Source organism: Dasypus novemcinctus, chromosome X (genome assembly GCF_030445035.2).
Source record: "Dasypus novemcinctus isolate mDasNov1 chromosome X, mDasNov1.1.hap2, whole genome shotgun sequence".
In the NCBI taxonomy this organism is placed as follows: domain Eukaryota; kingdom Metazoa; phylum Chordata; class Mammalia; order Cingulata; family Dasypodidae; genus Dasypus; species Dasypus novemcinctus.
Genome location: NC_080704.1, coordinates 168,242,908 through 168,263,050, shown reverse-complemented (window position 1 = coordinate 168,263,050; position 20,143 = coordinate 168,242,908). Strand labels below are relative to the sequence as shown.

The 20,143-nt window shown below is 37.1% G+C and overlaps 1 pseudogene; it reads left to right on the top strand.

The window, feature by feature from the left end:
* Positions 1-319: 319 nt before the first annotated feature.
* Positions 320-20,143, top strand: part of LOC101421487 (armadillo repeat-containing protein 10-like) — a 38,551-nt pseudogene continuing 18,727 nt past the window's right edge.

The following is a 20,143-nucleotide window of genomic DNA, read 5'->3' as shown; positions in this document are numbered from 1 at the left end:
TACTCAGTAGAACTGAAAACAAGGACACAAACTGATATATGCACACCAATGCTCATAGCGCCACTATTCACTATTGCCAAATTTGGAATCAACACAAATGCCAAAAAACAGATGAATGGATAAATAAAATGTGGTATATCCATACAATGGAATACCACCCAACCCTAAGAACGAATACAGTACAAACACGTATGATAACATTGATGAATCTGGAGAACCTTATGTTGAGTGAGCAATGCAGGCACTGAAGAGCAAATACAACATGACCTCCTCGATATAAAATAAGTAAACCAAGCTGTCCCAGAGAGCTAGAGACCAAATGATAGACTTAAAGAATTTGGGTGGTAGAGGAATGTTGCGAGCTGACACCTACCTGGGTGAAACCTATGATAAGCTGGAGGTAAGTATTTGCACAGGGAAGGGATAAAATGGGGCATAGGGATACCTTTGTGTGGGGCTTTGTGGGCTTGAGTGGGGATAGGGATGGAAGGATCGGTAAGATGGCCCAAGAAATTGGGGGGAGGGTGGGGGAAACATTTGAACATAGAAGATTGTCAGGCATGTGGTTGAAATTATAATGTTGAGAAAAATTTTTCAAAAATATAATAAGAAAGGTTACATGCTTAAGATGCTTAAAGGGGAGAATCTGACACAGGGCAGGCTTCTAAGGAGTGTGTGAGTGCTCATTTTGTCATAGTGGGTTATATCATTGGATGAAGACCCATACAATGACAGTGAAGGTATACCCACATCCTGGGGAGGACTGATGTTCTCAAATAGAGGGAATTGTATCTCTCAAGAGAATTGGTGACTCTCAATGGGTTAGGGCAGTGGAGCATGTCAAGCCCTCAATATTGTTGCAAGTATCTCTGAATATGGTCCTTCAAGTAGTGAAGATGATTGTCACTGTGGGCCCTGAGGGGAGGGGGAAAGAGGTATTGAATAGATGGAATCAGTGTAACAATGGGGCAATGGAAGTTTTCCATAAGATTATGCAAAGATGGATATAGGACACCTTAAAGTACACCAAAAATGTATAAAAACCTATAGGCTAAAATGTAAACCATAATGTAAACCCAAGTGTAACCATGTTTGAAAGCTATTGTCTCAATATCTGTACATCATTTGCAGCAAATATAATATGAACATGTAAAAAGATCATTGTTGGGGAAGGGTCAAAGTGTTTGATGCTGGATATATGGGAGTACCGTATATTGTATATATGAATTACTGTGATCTAAAACTTTTGTGAAAACAAACTTAATAATTAGGAAAAAAAGTAAAAGAAAATAAAGGCTGTAGACACTGAGGAAGAAATGGAAGAAACTGCCTTGCCACTGTACATACAGGACAACACACAGCAGTGATAAAAGGCAAAACATCCAAAACAAAGCTTTTTAATTTTTTAATTTTTTGATACCCCAATTATTTTTACTTTAATTTTTCTAAATTAGTATATATTCTATATCTAACCTTTAAACCCATCACTATATTTTATTTTACTATTAATGGAACCTGGCAATATATTAGGTTTCATTTTTGAAGAAGTTTTGGATCACAGAAAGGTGCAACTATAGCAGGGGAGGAATACTGGTGTGGGATGTTATTACTAGGGGGCACATGATTGGAAGGGAGCTCTCCAGGGCATTTATCCAGGGTACATAAAAATGTTTGGATATTTTCTTACTGCTTACAGTTAAAAACGACAACTGAGGGAGTGCTGAGTTTCTAGCCGGTGTGGGGAAGGTTCTATCACATTTCCCAATGGAACAGCAACAAAACCCCAAGTGCAATGGCTAAGACCAATAAAGAAGGATGGTCCAACAATGAGCCCTTGATCCTAATGACTGTGCTTGTGAGCCTGTGTGCCTGAAATAAGAATTAGGCCTAGAGCTGTAGTGTGCCTAAGAATTACCTACTGAGAGCCTCCATGTTACTCAAACGTGGCCAGTCTTGAAGCCAAACTCAGCATGTAAATGCATTACGTTCCCCGAGTGTGGGACATGACTCCTGGAGATGAGCCTCCCCGGTGCTGATGGATTACTACCAAGTACCAGCTGATGATGTAACCAGAAAATGACCTTGAATAAAAGGGTCAACTCAGACCAGCAGAATATCTCAGCCTACATGTAATATCAGGTGTCAAAAATGCTTTTTGACCTTGAATAAATGGGGGTATTGGAAAGGACAAATGAGTTTATATGGCTATGTGTCTCCAAAAAAGAGTCGGTAGGTCATCAGAGTGGTCATACTTATGCACATCTCAGCAGGGTCCCAGAGACAGCCAAAGTAGATACAAGCCCAACTATTGGTTCTTCTGAGGGCTACAGAGACCCACAGGTTCTATGGTCATGGCAGATGGAGTTCAGTGTCATGTAAGTTGACCCTACTTTGGATTTTGTGTTCCTGAGTGTGATGGAGTTGAACTCAGATGTGATCTTTGTTCACAAGCCTCTCCTGATACTTTTACCCGAACTGTGGTTGGCCCTGGGGTTTGGTGTATGCTCAGGGGACCTGAATCTCCGGACTGTCCATGTGATAGCCAGGCCCTGAGCCTCAACAGACCTGCAACTCCTACCCTCTTGTTTAATGAACTTACTCCAGCCAGCTAACAGGGAGGTAAAGAAGGTCAACTACCAAACTAGGGAGCCAAGAGTGCCTACAACTGCAAGCAGGAAAATTGCATCCATCATCCATGGGGAATCTAAGCCCTCTCTCTATATAGAGGTGGAGTGGCCATAACCATCCCAGGGTCCACAGGATGGAGGGATAGATTATGGATTAAAGTAGACTTACTGATATTCTATTCTGGAACTATTGTGGTTAGTAATGAAAGAAAATGTAGCATTGATGTGGAGAAAGTGGCCATGGTAGCTGCTGAGGGTAGGGAGAGGGAAGAAGAGATAAGAGGTGGGGCATTTTTAGGACTTGGAGTTGTCCTGGGTGGTACTGCAGGAACAGTTGCTGGACATCATAGGTTCTGTCATGGCCCACTGGGTGGACTGGGTGAGAGTGTAAACTACAATGTAAACCATTATCCATGCAGTGCATGGATATTCACCAAAATGTATTTACCAAATGCAACGAATGTGCCATGATGATGAAAGAGGTTGTTGATGTGGGAGGAGTGGGGTGAGGGGGGTGGGGGCTATATGGGGACCTCATATTTTTTTAATGTAACATTAAAAGTAAATAAATAAATGAATTGGAAAAGAAAGGGAATCAATAATCACATTAGCTATACCATGGAAAAGACTTGAAAGCATGCTCCATGTTTTCAAAACTTAGGCCAGATTAAAAAAAAAGGTCACATTTTTAAAAGGTTCCGTTTATATGCAATGTCCAGAAAAGGCAAATCAATAGAGAGAAAAAGATGATTAATGGTTGACAGGGATTGAGGGGAGTGGAGAATATGGAAATACTCCTTTTGTATGTATGAGGTTTCCTTTGGAGTTGATAAAATTTTCTGAAATTAGATATAGTTGATGTATAACATGGTGAATGTACTAAATATCACTAACCGTACCTTTAAAATGGTTAATTTTATGTTATGTGAATTTCACCTTAATAAAATTTGTACAGATAAGGTAAAAAATAAAAAAAATAAAATAAATAAAAAATAGTGTTTCAGGCAGTTCCTCCTATATAACAGTTGCCTTGGTGATAGGACTGAGACCTGAAGTTCCCTACTCTGTCATGTTCTTACAATGAACTCATTATTTTTATGAGTAAATCATTTGAAGGCCTATAACAGAAAAACTGAAGCAAAAGCAAGAAACTATGGGTAAAGAAATTGTGACTTTAATCTTCTGGCTTCCTGTAATGACAAATTATGTAATTGTGCCATATTTTGCATAGGAGATTGAGAAAAATGCTAGAAAAAAATGCAAAAACAGCCACCCATCTTTTCAAACACTTACAGCTGTCTAGCAAAACAATGCAATTTTACGAAATGTAGATAGGGGAGCTATTGCATAGAGGAAAGAGCGGGGGCTATTTCTGCTCTTGGGACATTCACCAACTCAGATAGATACACTGAGAAACAGTATTGTGATTTAGGCCAAGCAATGGTGCAAGGTGACAAGGGTTGAGCCCATGGTCTGCCAAGGGTGATCTGATGAACCACCATATTTATTCTAGGGTGGATTCCTGCATGGTTGAAACTTAGGAACAGACATACAGCTTACAGAACAGTGTGAAATCTGTGTAGCAAATAGGAACTGGAGCCTTGGTCTCAGTCATACAGGACCTTCAATCTTCTGGAAGAATGGAATGAAATCCTATCTGTAGTAAGAATTCACTATCTTAGTTCTTAGATATCAATTTTATAAGCATTTTTAAATATAACAGCAGCCAAACCAAGACAACAATGAGAAGCAAAATCAAGATGACATGAGCCAGACCAGCAGGAAAAAATATAAAGCAATGAGAGAGAGAGAAAGTAGAAACAAAGTCTCCAGGTGGTGCAACTACCCAGTTTAAAAACTAAACTAAACCAAAGTAAAAAAATAAAAACAACTCTGCTTATAATGTTCTTAGAGAAAGATAAGCTTGGAAATGTCAGCAAGGAACCCAAATGTGTGAAAATAGATATTGTGAATGTGAAAAGTGTATCAATATTATTATAAAACTGAAAAAATATAACATGAATTAATATCTTAATGGATGGTTTTAATACATGAGAGAATTATTGAACTGGAATACAGTTCAGAAGATAATATCTAGAACAAAACAGTAAGAACCAAGCATGTGACATGAAGAAGTGCTAAATATATGTAAAGACACTTATGGAAGAAGGGAAAAGAAAGAACTGGTCAGAGGCAATATATGATGAGCTAATTCTGTCAATCTGCCAAAACTGACAAAAAAACCTATTTCAGATATTTAAGAAGCTTTAAAACAAACAGGATAAAAATCCAAACAAGTCATAAAAACTACAGGAAAGGAGAAGTAGAGGGAGAGAGGAAAAGATGGAAAGAAAGAGAGAAAGAGAAGAGAGAGAGGGTGCAACCACTTCATTTTTGGTGGTAGATTTCACTGGACACAAATAAAAAGACTTGAGCTAAAACTATTGACAAACTGGAAATGCTAGCAAAAAGATATGGAACCCCTGGGGACAGAAGACATGAGGGTATTTGTTCTCACTCATGGTCTCTTCTCCACAGACCTCACTTTGTATTTGTAAAGAACACTGGGGAAGGTGGAGAAGCCTCAAGGTAATCCCCCATGCTGTTCAAAGGCCCCATGCTCCAAATTAATCCTGCTGTCTACATCCCTTAAAGAGCAAATGCCTTAAACTCCTGGTCAAGGGCAGCAAACACTGGAGCCTCTCTGGTACTGCTGAAAACTATTGCAAATGGGAGAAAGGAAAAGAAAAATAATTTTTAAAAATCCTAAACTTAAGGGAATTATAGGAATATATACTGAACCCAGAACTATAATGGTGGCAAGGCAGAATAACTAAATAGACCCCTATTTCCAAGACGTAGGTACAGTGTATACCTATGACTGGGACTTAATCAGAAACACAGAAAATCTCTCTCCTCCCCACCACACATCACCCAACAAAAATTTCTAATAAACAACTAACAGTGATCTACTAGTGGGAGAGAGTTAGACCACGGACTGAGACCCTGTTTGAGGTGGAGCAAAAAAATAAAAAGTGGACCTAAGGCTAAGGACTGTCATCTGGCACAAGGCAATGTTAGAGGAACTTGAAACTTTTGGTGCATTGAAGGTAACTATAGGAATAACATACCAAACTGTGCTTAATTCAGAACTATTCTGACCCAAGAATCCATAATAAAATCTTATGAAAAGGAAACGTGAACAAATTCCCAGACATAAAACTATTTACTTCAGTCCCTACTGTCCTAAAGGAGATGCCTGGCTTTCAACAACAACAAAAATATAATTCATACATGAAGGAAAAATGAAACACTGACAAGACATAAGGTAATCAACATAATCAGACTTGTAAATAACAGAGAACTATTGGATCTAATATACAACGAATTAAAAGTAAATGAAATTATGTTAAAATCTCTTGGAGAAAATGGGCAACATGTAGGAACAAATAATTAGTATTAGTGAAATGATGGAAAATGTTAGAAAGACTCATATGGAAATTCTATGATTAAAAATCTCAATAACAGAAATAAATAGCTGTTGAAACTCAAAATAAGAAAACAGCTTGTCTTAGTTTCCTAGAGATTCTATAACAAAGTACCAAAAACTGGGACACTTAAAACAGAAATATATTGTACTACAGTTCTGGAGGCCAGAAGTACAAAAACAAGTTATTAGCAAGGCCATACTTCTTCTGAAACCTGTAGAGGAGAATCGTTCCTTGCCTATTCCTGACTTCTGGAAGTTAACCAGCAATCTTTACCAATCCCTTACTTGTGACAGTCACAATGTGATACCACAACACATATACTAGAATGACTAAAATGTAAAAGACTGAACCATACCAAGTATGATGAAGATTAGGAGGAACTGGAACGCTTATAAATTGCTGGCAAGAATGTAAAATGATACAACCACTTTGGAAAACAGTTTGAAAGATTATCTAAAAAGTAAAATATATATGTACCATATTTTCTAGTCATTCCACTGCTAGGTATTTACCCAAGAAAAAATAAAGCATATCTCTATTAAAAGCCTGTATCACATGTTTAAGGCAGCTTTATTTTTAATAGTATAAAATTGGAAACCACCCACACGTGCATCAACAGTTAATAGATAAACAAATTGTGGTATATCTATACAATGGTATACTACCCAATAATAAAAATGAATAGACTATTAATATATGCCACAACATGGATGTTTCTCAAAATATGCTAGGTCACTGACATCAGCCAAATAAACAATACATATTTTATGATTCCATTTATATAAACTTTTAAAAGGGCAAACTATATATAGGGACATAAAGCAAGTAAGTGGTTGCCTGGGAATATGGGGAATGGGGAAGAGGTAGAAGGGAGGGATTACAAAAGGTTGCAAGAAAACTTTTGAGGTGATGGATATGCACACTATTTAGATTGTGGTGATGGTTTCACAGGTCTGTTCATATGTCAAAATTTATCTATTAGTACACTTTAAGTATATGCAGTTTGTTATATGTTATTAATACCTCAATAACATTATAATACAATAATCTACAATCCTGAGGAAATCGAATTCTAACAAATTAAATTAGATAATGGAGTCTAAAGAGAGAGATTACTGACATTTTCTGGCAAAGCTAGACTTGGGTTATTGGAGGCCTCTATATCTCAGGTGCATAGGAATAAGATTAGATGTGTCATATAGTATCTGGAAACATACAGATACTATGAAAAAGCCTACATTCCAAGCTTTAAAACCACGAAATAAATTATAGCAAACTCACATATTTTGCTGGTATTTCCCATTTTCTAGAGATTCACCAATGTGGGGAAAGAAAACAGTTCAGTGTCAAGTCACATCTGCAAATATTTATGGAATGACTACTACTGAAATGGAATGAAGAAGGCTATAAGGTGAGTTCAGAAACTATAGAAAAATACTATAAAATTGTAATAATAATATAGTACTACTTAACTCCTATGTTTAGAACGTCCATAAATTCATTCTTTTATTCATGTAGTCTTTCCCATCAAGTATTACTGAGCAACTACTATGTCTAAGACACTGTACTTGACACTGGTAAAGAGCAGAAAATTATCATTCCTCCAATGAAGTTTATATTCCAGTGGGAAATGATAAAAAAATAATTAGATAAGATATATAATTTGTGCTCCTGAGTGTTATGGAGTTGGACTCAGATGTGACTTCTCTACACGTCACTTCTGCTCCTTTTACTGAACTGTGGTTGGTGCTGGGGTTGGTGGGTTTATGTCCAGGAGACTTGAATCTCTGGGCTGCCCAAGTGCCAGATGCTCAGTTGAGAGGTGGAGTGGATATTACCACCCCAGGGTCCTCAGGGTAGAGGAATAAAATATGGATGAGAGTGGACTTACGGTATTCTACTAGAATTATTGTGACTCTAGCAATGGAAGAAATATCAGATATGGAGACAGTGGTCATGGGAGTTGATGAAAGCAGGGAGAGGGAAAAGGAGGTGTAATATGGGGGCATTTTGGGGACGTGGACTTGTCCTGAATGATATTGTAGGTACAGATGCAGGACATTATATATCCTGCATTAACCCACTGAATGGACTAGAAGAGAGTGTAAACTACAATGTAAACTATAATTCAAGCTGTATAGCAGTGCTCCAAAATGTATTCATCAATTGCAATGAATGTACCCCACTAATGAAAGAAGTTGTTAATGTGGGAAAAGTGGGGGTTGTGGGGAGTAGGGCATATAGGAACCTCCTATATATATTTTTAAGTTATTTACCCTCCCCCTTTGCAGCTTGCTTGCTGTCTGTTCTCTGTGTCCATTCACTGCACGTTCTTCTGTCTGCTTGTCTCCCTTTGTTGCATCATCTTGCTGCACCAGCTCTCCACGGGCACAGGCCATCAGCTCTCCCTAGGCACAGGCCATCAGCTCTCCATGGGCATGGGCCAGTTTGCCTTCACAAGGAGGCCCCAGGAAGTGAACCCAGGGCCTCCCATATGATAAATGGGAGCCCAATCGGTTGAGCCATATCCACTTCCCTATATTTTTTAATGTAACATTTTGTGTGATCTATGTATCTTTTGAAAATAAATAAAAATACATTAAAAAAACCAAGTGGGTGTATATAAATAAGTACTATACACATTTACATATAAATTATTTGTACCTAATATAAAAGTGTTACAAAAATCCACTTATACAATCTTTATATAAATTATATAAGTAAATGAGAATATGAGTATATATAAAGATGTAATCATACACAATTTTATATAAATAGGTAATCATATCAGCATTCTTCAAACTTTTTCATTCTTATCCTGAAGATTTTTAAACATTTTCCCTAATGAACAACCCCAATGAAATGTAAACTCCACAGATACACTGTATATATTTTTATATACTATATGTATAACTGTGCTTTTAGAACTAAAGAGTAAGTTTTTTTTCGCTACACCTAAGAATCTGTTTTCAGCTCCTTCTAATCAATATCACCCCTATTGAGAAAGGATGTAAATGCATGTATGTGTATGTGTGGAAAATATGTGCTTATATACATATTTATACCTAAGTGATGTACAGGTGATTAAAATTAGTAAATATATAATAAAATATATCAGATGTTAATCAATGCTATGTAGAAAAATAAAATAGGATAACAAGGATAGCAAGTGTCTACAGGGATTGCTATTTTTCATGGACTGGGTAAAGTTTCTCTGATGGGATAACATTCCATAAGAGACATGACTGCACTGATGGAATAACTCTTGAAAATATCTGGAGGGAAAGCACTCCAGGTGAAAATAATGGTAACGCAGACTTTGAGAGAAGAAACTGCTAGGCATGCTTGAGGAACAGTAAGGTCCTATTATAGCTGGAGTGCAATGAGCAAGGAGAGCAGTGACTGGAGATGGGGTGAGGGATGGCCATAGGTGCCAGATAATATAGATCCTTGATAACATGTTAAGAACATTGCATTTTTCTTTGAATGAGACTGGAAGCCATTGGAAAGGTGAAAGTAAAGATGTGATATAAGCTGTTTTATGTTTTAGAAAGATCACTTTTTCTGCTTTGTGGAAAAAGAACTCTAGAGAGAGAAGATAAGAATGAAAGCAGAAAGAGCAGTTAGGTGGTTACTGTGCACTTTCAAACAAATAAGTGATTTATACAAGGGTTTCAGAGGTATAGGTGGTAAGGAATGGTCAGAATCCAGATATATTTTGAATGATTAGTTGGTATGCCTTGCTGTTGGATTGACTGAGGGAATTAGAGAATGAGAAAAGTCAAGAATGATACTAGTATTTGTTGCCTACACAGTTGGAAAGATGGAGTTGTCATTTAATGAGCTAGAGAAAATTTTGGGAGTTTGCTTTAGTATGGATTAAGTTTGAGATATCAATTAGTCATCGTGTGGAGATGTAAATTAGACAGTGGAATGTAAGACTAGATTTGGGAGAGAAGTTGGGTTATACATACATACATTTTGAAACCTTCAGTTTATAGATGTAATTTTAAGGATGGGATTTAATGTGTAACCTAGAATTAAGTGTTGTGTGAACCCATTTGTAAATAGAACCTTTGAATATGTTATTAATTAAAGCAAGAACTCATTTGTGAATAGGATCGTCAAACGATCCTATTTAGGTTAGGCCAAATTGAATCAAGATGGGCTCTAATTCATCTGACTGGAGTCCTTATAAGTAAAGGAAATTTGGACAAAATCAGTTATTAGAAGCCAGGAGTCAGAGAAAGTCACAGGAGGAGACCAAGGAAACAGACTGCCATGTAATGGAGGCAGAGATACAAGCCAAGGAACCCCTTGCCCAAGATTGAGCAAGCTAGCACCAGAATTCTACAGTTTGTGGGAGAAAGCATGGCCGGCCAAGACCTTGATTTTACACTTCTAGCTTCCCAAACTGTAAGGCAATAAACTCTTGTTCTTCAAGCCAACCCATTATGGGGTATTTGTCATAGCAGTTTTGACAAACTAAGGCAGGCTCCAAAGGTATCATTTAGTAAATTATTTCTGTGGTGCATTAAGCTTATAGCCATATGATTTTGACTAAAAAGAGGCTGAGTGAAAAATGGGATCAATATGATTCAGTAAGAATCATCTTTATAGCTATGGTGGAACTATTTCTGCTTATGCATCCATACCCCAAAATCATGGTAGCTGACATGTTGGCTGCTTGGTGAATAATCAGTCAGAGCAATAAAGCCTCACAGGTCTGACAATATGCTGGTGCAACATGGAATGAACGGGTTCTGGTGCTTCGCCTAGGTCCTAGTTAACTTTAATGATAACAGCTAATATTTATTGAACTTTTACTATGTTTCAGACACTATTCAAATCACTTCAAGCCAGTTAACTCAGCCAGTATCTCAACAATATTCCTTTGGGATAGATACTATTAGGTCCAAACCTGAAAATATCAATCCTTAATCATTTTTTTCAGCTGGAATAATGGCAATTAAATATTGCTGACCATAATATTACTAACTCAGTTTTAGAGATGAAAACAACTAAGAACAAACAGGTTACATAATTTTCCTAAAGTCAAATATTCAGTACAAGGCACAGCCATGTCTCTGGACGCCTGGCTCCAGAGCTGTTATTCTTATCCACTTGTCTGTACCTAAATTGGCTCCCATAATTACTACTACTTGATCCCAGAAGTTTCACTTCTGTGACCACTCCCTCCATTTTCATTATGAACTCTTTTTCTACTTTCTAATGATAGGAAATGTCACATTTTCAGGTCACATTACCAGGAGAAATGACAGACATTTAGTAACAGTTGAAATTTTAAAAGACTTCAGGAGAAAATCACACATTTGAATTACTGTGAAAATTCTCCCAGGAAAATCTACATCTTTAAATTATTTGCCCCCTTGGACACAAATTCATTATTTCTGCTTAATATATTAATTTTCAGACTGGGAACTATTTCTATGTGCTTCATTTTCTTGTCATAATTATGTTTGATTTTATTTTGGCTCTTGTAATATTTCTTTTCCTGGAGGCACTGTGTAAAAAAACCTCTGTCATTTACAACAAGAACGTATGTGTTCATTTTATTATCATCAATCCATTCTACAAATGTATATTTATACACAGGTGATATTTCAGTTTCTTTGAAGTCATATTGGTGTTTCAGACTCTATCTCATATAAACTTTTTATTAAAGTTTTCTACTGATTTTTCCTTTCACCATTGTTGCAAAGGAAACAGTGAATTCTAGGGAATTGCTTGACAAATCTAATCTACTCATTAAATCCCCTTGCCTAGATAGTGTAAATGATTATTGGAGATAACATTTTTAATGATTAACAACTTGGCCACTTTAAAAACTCAGAAACTGAGTAAAAGTTTACAAATAAGTTAGCTGTGATGGTTAATTTCATGTGTCAACTTGGCTAGATTTTGGTGACCAGTTATTAGTGTGCCTGATTGTTAGTATGAGGATATATCCTGGATTTCAATCATCAGTAATTTGATTGCATCGATGGCTGGTTACGTTTACAACTGACCTAGGAGATGGCCTTCAACAATTAAAGAAGTCTTATATAATCAGTTGAAGGCCTTAAAAGGAGAAGTGATGATTTCAGCAATCAGAAGGGAGAATTTCCATCTCTCAGCCTGCCAGCTTCTCCTGGGAATTTATCGAAAACCTTCAGTAGAGTTCCCAGCTTGCAGCCTGACATACAGAATTGGGACTTGCCCATCTTTGCAGTCATGTGAGCCAATTCCTATAATAAATCTCATAATATTTACATCTTGTTGGTTCTGTTTCCCCAGAGAATTCTGACAAATACAGATTAAGTACTGGAAGTGGGACAACAAAGAAAACAGTTATTCACATGAACTCATTTTAGGAAGCAATCGACTTCAGATGACCATTATTGAAGGGATTCATTTTTTAAAAAGCTACCTACTGTAATCACCAACTTTTTCTTATCCCCCCTCTTTGTGGCATTTTGTGTACTATCTGCTCTCTCTGTCCATTCACTGTGCCTTCTTCTGTGTCTGTATTTATTGTTATCCCCTCCCCCCCCCCTTTCTGCTTTCTGGCTTGCCTGCTGTCTGTTTTCTGTGTCTATTCACTGTGTATTCTTCTGTGTCCTTGCTTGTCTCCCTCTTTTTTGTTGCGACACCTTGCTGAGTCAGCTCTCCACAGCGCACGTGCGGGATGGGCAGTGCTCCACAGTGTGTGGGTGAGCCTGCCTTTCACAAGGAGGCCCCAGGACACAAACCCAGAGCCTCCCATTTGGTAGACAGGAGCCAACTAATTGAGCCACAGCAGCTTCCCTGTAATCAACAACTTTTTAAAAAGCTACCTATTGTAATCACCTACTGTGTGGTAGGTACTTTACTAAGATTTGCTCATTTAATACTAAAAATCACACAGCCAGACAGTTGTTATTCTTGAATCCCAGATGAGGAAACTGAGGTCAGAGAACTTAATACCTTGCTCAGAACTACAAAGCTTAATAAATTGTGGCATTTTTTCTTCACTTTTTAAATGACTGGTCAAATAACACCTTGGTGAGGCCTTCACTACTATTCTACTGATTAATAAAAATGTTTGGATATTTTCATGGTAGTTACACTTAAAAATTACAAGTGAGGGAGTGCTGAGTTCCTAGCCAGGGGAGCTCTATCACATTCCCCAATGGAACAAAAACAATCCCGCAAGTGCAATGGCAAAGACCAATAAAGAAGAATGGTCCACCAATGAGCACTTGATACTGATGACTATGCTTATAAGCCTCTGCACCTGAAATATGAACTAGGCCTAGAGTTGCAGAGTGCCTAACAGTTACCTCCTGAGAGCCTTCATGTTGCTCAAATGTGGCTACTCTCTAAGCAAAACTCAGCATGTAAATGCATTACATTCCCCCAGCATGGGACATGACTCCTGGGTATGAGCTTCACTGGCACCAAGGGATTACTACCAAGCAGCAGCTGATGATGTAACTAGAAAAAGACCTTGAATAAAAGGGTCAACTCAGACCAGCAGAATATCTCAGTCTGCATGCAATATCAGGTGTTAAAAACTGCTTTTTAACTTTGAATAAAAGGGAGAAATGGAAAGAACAAATTAGTTTAGATGGCTATGAGTCTCCAAAAAAGAGTCGGGAGGTCATCAGAGGGGTCGCGCTTATGCATGCCTCAGCAGGGTCCCAGAGACAGCCAAAGTAGATACAACCCCAGGTATTGTTTCTCCTGAGGGCTACAAAGACCCACAGGTTCTATGGTCATGGCAGATGGCTCTGGAGTTCAGTGCCATGTCAGTTGGCCCTACTTTGGAGTTTGTGTTCCTGAGTGTGATGGAGTTGGACTCAGATGTGAACTTTCTACACATACCTCTTCTGTCACTTTTACTGGATCTGCAGTTGGCACCGGGGTTGGTGTATACTCAGGGGACCTGAATCTCTGGACTGTCCATGTGATAGCCAGGCCCTGAGCCTCAGCAGACTTGCAGCTCCTACTCTCTGGTTTCCTGAACTTGTATAAATTGGCTAACAAGGAAATAACAGAATCAGTGTGGCTAATTAAACAACTGAAAGAGAATGGTTGGGGAGTGGATTAGGTGAAGCAAGGGGAATAAAAAGGAACCAGAGTATACCTGACTTTTCATATCTTAAGGGTGCATTCAAAAATTTACCCTAAGTAGGGAGAGGGAAGAAGAGATATGATGTGGAGGCATTTTCAGGACTTGGAGTTGTCCTGGGTGTTACTGCAGGGACAGATGCTGTATATTGTATGTTCTGCCATGGCCCATTAGGTGAACTGGGGGAAAGTGTAAACTACAATGTAAACCATTATCCATGTGGTGCAGGATGCAGCAGTGCTCCAAAACATATTCACTAAATGCAATGAATGTCCCGTGATTATGAAAGAGGTTGTTGATGTGGGAGATGCAGGGTGAGGGGGATGGGGGTATACGGGGACCTCATATTTTTTTAATGTAACATTTTTAAAAATAGAGAAAAATAAATATGCAACAACTACCTCTCAGGATGCCTTATCCTTCCTCTGCTATTTTTATCCATATAACTTATTGGAATCTACATTACTATATTTTACTTATTTATTTCATTTTGGCACGACTCCCTCCTCTACAAAGTAAATTCCATTAGGGCAAGGGTTTGTGTCAATTTTGTTAACTGTTTAGTCCCAGCACTGAGAACACTGCCTGCCACATAGCAGCTCAATAAATATTTGATGTGGGAGAGGGATCCATGAACCAGAAAGAAAATGAGGGCAATGAAAGTTAATGGATTATTTTAATAACCATCTTCTTTTTTTTTTTCACATGATGGATTTTGAAAAGGTGAGGAGGTAGTTATCATCCTGAATATTATTATAGAAACAGGAAATTTTTTCATCATCCCATCCTTCAAGAACTTTCTCTGTCTATTGCATCAGCTCCCATAACATAGTAAAAAGAGTATATTTTCCCCCACCTTGAATCAGATAGCCCAATTTTACAAACACATCTTTAGAGGAGAAGGAGTGAAGAAAAAGGAGTCTGTTTTCCTTGGTAATTTCCCAGGAGCCTGATAGTGTGAGGATGTTCCCTGTTTCCGGGGATACACATCTGGAGAGACTAGTCTTAAAGCAAACATGACAGAGTCACAAATAGAAATATAATGTACTCTGAAACACCTGTTAGACACAAATACATAATTCATCAAAGCCTAGAATGTGTTTAACATATCAGGTAAGCAAACAACCAACTTCCTCAATGACACAGTTTTAAAGAGAATGAGATCCAACAAATGAAATCAAGAGCCTGGCAAAGAAAGTAGTCCTGTCTTTGTCCCCAGTTATGAGAATTTTCAGAAAGTACTAAAGTGTTGCCTTGCATGTGTTGTGTGTATGTATGAAATAAACCAAACTTTTAAATTATTATGTTTTAATTAGAAAAGTTTTAGGTTTACAGAAAATTCATGTAAAAATACAATGTTAGCATATACACTCTATTGTTAACACTTTCTTTAGTATGGTATCTATGAAAGAATGAAATAATATTAAAATAGTACTATTAACTATAGTCCATAGATTACATTAGGTATATCTTCCACATATACTACTGTATTATTAAAACCACATATTAATGTTGTACATTTGTTTTAATACCTGAATTAGTTAGGGTTCTCACACTATTTCCTTCCAGAATAGAGTGTAAGTCCTTGGTAATAGTCACTCTTAAATCTGACATCCTTAAATGGTATGACTGAAAATAACACAACTTATGTCATATGATAAGGGATAACATTAGAGAAGAAAACAAAGATATTTGTTTTACGTATATTTCCAAACATACTTATAACAAAACTAGAAAGAAATATTCCTGACCATTACAGTCTTCATTTCTGTTATTGGTCATGTGGTTGAAGTTCATATTTACAGCCCTAAACACTTACATTAAAAAAGAGGACCTAAAATAAAAGACCTAACTGCACACTTGGAAGAACTAGAAAAGGAAACTATCCCCAAAGCAAGCTACAAATTTCCCTCTCAGCTTTGGCTGAATCCCATATGCTTGGATATGCTGTGTTCTCAGTTTTGTTTGTCTCAAGATATTTATTGATTTTCCTTCCAATTTCTTCTTTGACCCACTGATTTATATTTAAGAGCATATTTATCTTCCATATATGTTTGGATTTTCCAGTTCTCTGCCTGTTATTGATTACCTGCTTCACTCAATTATGGTCAAACTAGATGCTCTGTAAGAATTCAGTCTTTCTAAATTTATCGAGACTTGTTTTGTGACCCAACATTTCTCTATTCTGGAGAAAGATACATATGCACTTGAGAAGACTGTATATCCTGCTGTTTTGTGACATAATGTTTTGTAATGTTTGTTAGGTACAGTTTATTTTTTCATATTATTTAGCTTCTCTATTTCATGATTGAACTTACATATAAATATTCAATCTATTAATGATACTGGTGTATTGAAGTCTCTATTATTGTAGAGGTGTCTATTTCTCCCCTCAGTTTTGCCACTGTTTGCCTTATTTGGGTACCTTATTTAGTTACATAAATATTTATGATTGTTATTTCATGGTAGACTGTCCCTTTTATTAAAATATAGTGTCTTTCTTTGGCTCTTTTAACTGCTGATGACTTGAATTCTGTTTTGTCCAATATTTGTATAGCTACCCAGCTCTTCTTTGGTTACTATTTGCACACATATGTTTTTTCTATCATTTCCATTCCAAATTATTTGTATCTTGTAAATAACACATATTTGGATCATGCTTTTTTGCATCCATTTTGGCACCCTGTCTTTTTGCCTGGGGAGTTTGATCCATTAACATTTGATGTTATTATTGTAAAGGTGGTATTTACTTCTGTCATTTTATCATTTGGTTTTTATATGACATATGTTTTCTGTCTCTCTTTTCCTTTATTGCAACTTCCTTTTCTGTATAGTTGATCTTTTGTGATGTATCTGAATAATCCCTTTCTCATTTCTGTTTAAGTATACTTTTGTTTTATTTATTTTTATTTTTTTTAAAGATTTATTTATTTAATTCCCCCTCCCTCCCCCGGTTGTCTGTTCTCTGTGTCTATTTGCTGGGTCTTGTTTCTTTTGTCCACTTCTGTTGTCGTCAGCGGCACGGGAAGTGTCGGCGGCGCCATTCCTGGGCAGGCTGCACTTTCTTTCGCGCTGGGCGGCTCTCCTTACGGGCGCACTCCTTGCGTGTGGGGCTCCCCTACGTGGGGGGGACACCCCTGCATGGCAGGGCACTCCTTGTGCACATCAGCACTGCGCATGGGCCAGCTCCACACGGGTCAAGGAGGCCTGGGGTTTGAACCGCGGACCTCCCATGTGGTAGACAGACGCCCTAACCACTGGGCCAAGTCCATTTCCCTAGGTATACTTTTAAAATACTTTCTTTGTGGTTATGCTGGGTTTATATTGCACATCCTACATCTATAATCTACTAATTTGAAGAGATACCAACTTGCCTTCAATAACCTGCATGTTCTCTGCTCCTATATCCCTCTGTTTCCTCTCTTTCTGTTGTTTTTGTTCTACTTTATCATTTTATGTATTGCAGGTGCATTATTAGGAAATATGCTTTTTTCTTGTTCAATTATATTCTGATTTTTATATGAATTAAATAGAATTATATATTGAGGATATAGTACTATTGAGTTTTATATTTACCCTTTTAGTTAGCCTTACTGATGATCTTCGTTTCTTCACACTTACTCCAAGCTGCTCTCTCCTGCCTTTTCCTTTCAACCTGAATAACTCCCTTTCATAATTCTTGTTGACAAACTCTCTCAGTTTCTGTATATTTGTGAATAATTTAAACTCTTCCTCATTTTTGAAGAACAGTTTTACTGGATAAAGATTCTGTGCTGACAGTTTTTCTCTTTCAGTACTTTAAAGATATCATACCACTGCCCTCTCCCCTACATAGCATCTGATGAGAAAATGGCACTTAGTCTTATTGAAAATCCGCTGGATGTGAGGAATCACTTCTCATTGGTTTCAGAGTTTTTGTTTTATATTTTCATTTGTCATTCTAATTAGTATGTGTCTCAGAATAGGTCTATGAGGATTTATTCTGTTTGGAATATGGTGAGCTTCTTGGACATGCATATTTATGTCTTTCATAATAGTTGGGAAGCTTTCAGCCATTAATTCCTCAAATACTCTGTCTGCCTCTTTTCCCTTCTCTTCACTGCTGGGACACCAATTGAGTTTATGTTTGTGCACTTTGTGCTGTCACTCAAATCCTTGAGACACTGCTCAAATTTTTCCATTATTTTCACTATCTGTTCTTCTGACCATATGATATGAATTGTCCTATCTTTTATAAGACAATTCAAGATTCATTCTTCTGCCTGATCATATTTATTTTATGCATCTAGTGTATTTTTTAAAAATATTTTTATTACAGAAGTTGTAGGCTTACAAAACAATCAGGCACTTGTGTAGAATTCCCATACAACAACCCTTCATCAACACACCACACCATTGTGGAACATTTGTTACACATTATGAGATAATATCAACAGACTATTATCACTAACTCTTGTCCATAGCATACATTTGGCATATCCTTTCATGCCCCCCTATTATTAATACATCTTTGGCATTGATAGAAGAATATTACACTATTACAATATGAGCTATAGTCCATAGGCTACATTAATTGTATTTTTCTGATGCTTCTCCACATTCCCAAACCCCTGCAATAGTAATGTACAGCTGCTATTGTTCACAGAAGGACACTCTTGCATTTATACTATGAATCACAATTCTCATCCACCTGAGTTCACTGTGTTACTCAATTCTTATTCTCTAGTTTTCTATCAATTGGCATTTATATCACTAAACTACCCTTTCCAGTCACAATTTCATTTATAAACCAGCTGCTACTCACTTTAATGTGTCACCATCAACTATATCTATTCCCACATGTTTACAGTCAGGTTAATTAAAACTTCTATGTACATTAAGCATAAGTACCCCTTCACAGCCCTCTTTTTATCTCTTAATAATCTATACTCTAGGGTTTTAACTTCATGGGTTTATTCTTCATATTTAGTTCATATTAATGAGACCATGCAATATTTGTCCTTTTATGTCTGGCTTATTTCAGTTAGCATAATGTCTTCAAGATCCATCCATGTTATCATATATATCCCATTTTCATTACTTCTAACTGCAGCATAGTGTTCTATCATATGTGTATACTACATTTTGATTATCCATTCATTTGTTGATGGACACTTGGGTTGTTTCCATCTTTTGGCAATTGTGAATAATGCCGCTGTGAATATCATTGTGAAGATGTGTGTTCATGTCACAATTTTTGCTTTTCCGGAAATATTCCTAGTAGAGAAATTGCTGGAACATATGGCAGTTCTATATTTAACATCCTGAGGGGCCCCCAAACTGTCTTCAACTGAGACAGCACCATTTTAAAATCCCACCAACAGTGGAGGAGTGTTACTATTTCTCCACATCCTTTCCAGCAGTTATTGTTTTCTGTTTTTTAATAATGGTCACTCTATGCAGCGTGAGATGATATCTCATTGTTATGATTTGCATTTCCTAATAGCTAGTGATATTGAACATATATTCATGTGCTTTTTGGCCATTTGTATTTCCTCTTTGGGGAAATGTATGTTTAAGTCTTTCATCCATTTTTAAACTGGATTGCTTGCTCTTTTACTGTTGAACTGTATGATCTCTTTATGTAGACTGAAAATCAAATTATTGGATATGTGCTTTCCAAATATATTCTCCCATTGAATGGGCTGACTTTTCTCTTTCTTGACAAAGTCCTTTGAATCAGAAAAGTGTTTAAGCTTGAAGAAGTCCCATTTATCCATGCTGTCTTTCATTGCTTGTGTTTTTGGTGTAAAGTTTAAGAATGCACCACCTACCAACAGGTCTTGAAGAGGTTTTCCTATATTCTCTAGATGTGTGGGACTGTTTCTGAACCATCAATTCAGTTCTTTGATCCATGTGTCTATTTTTATGCC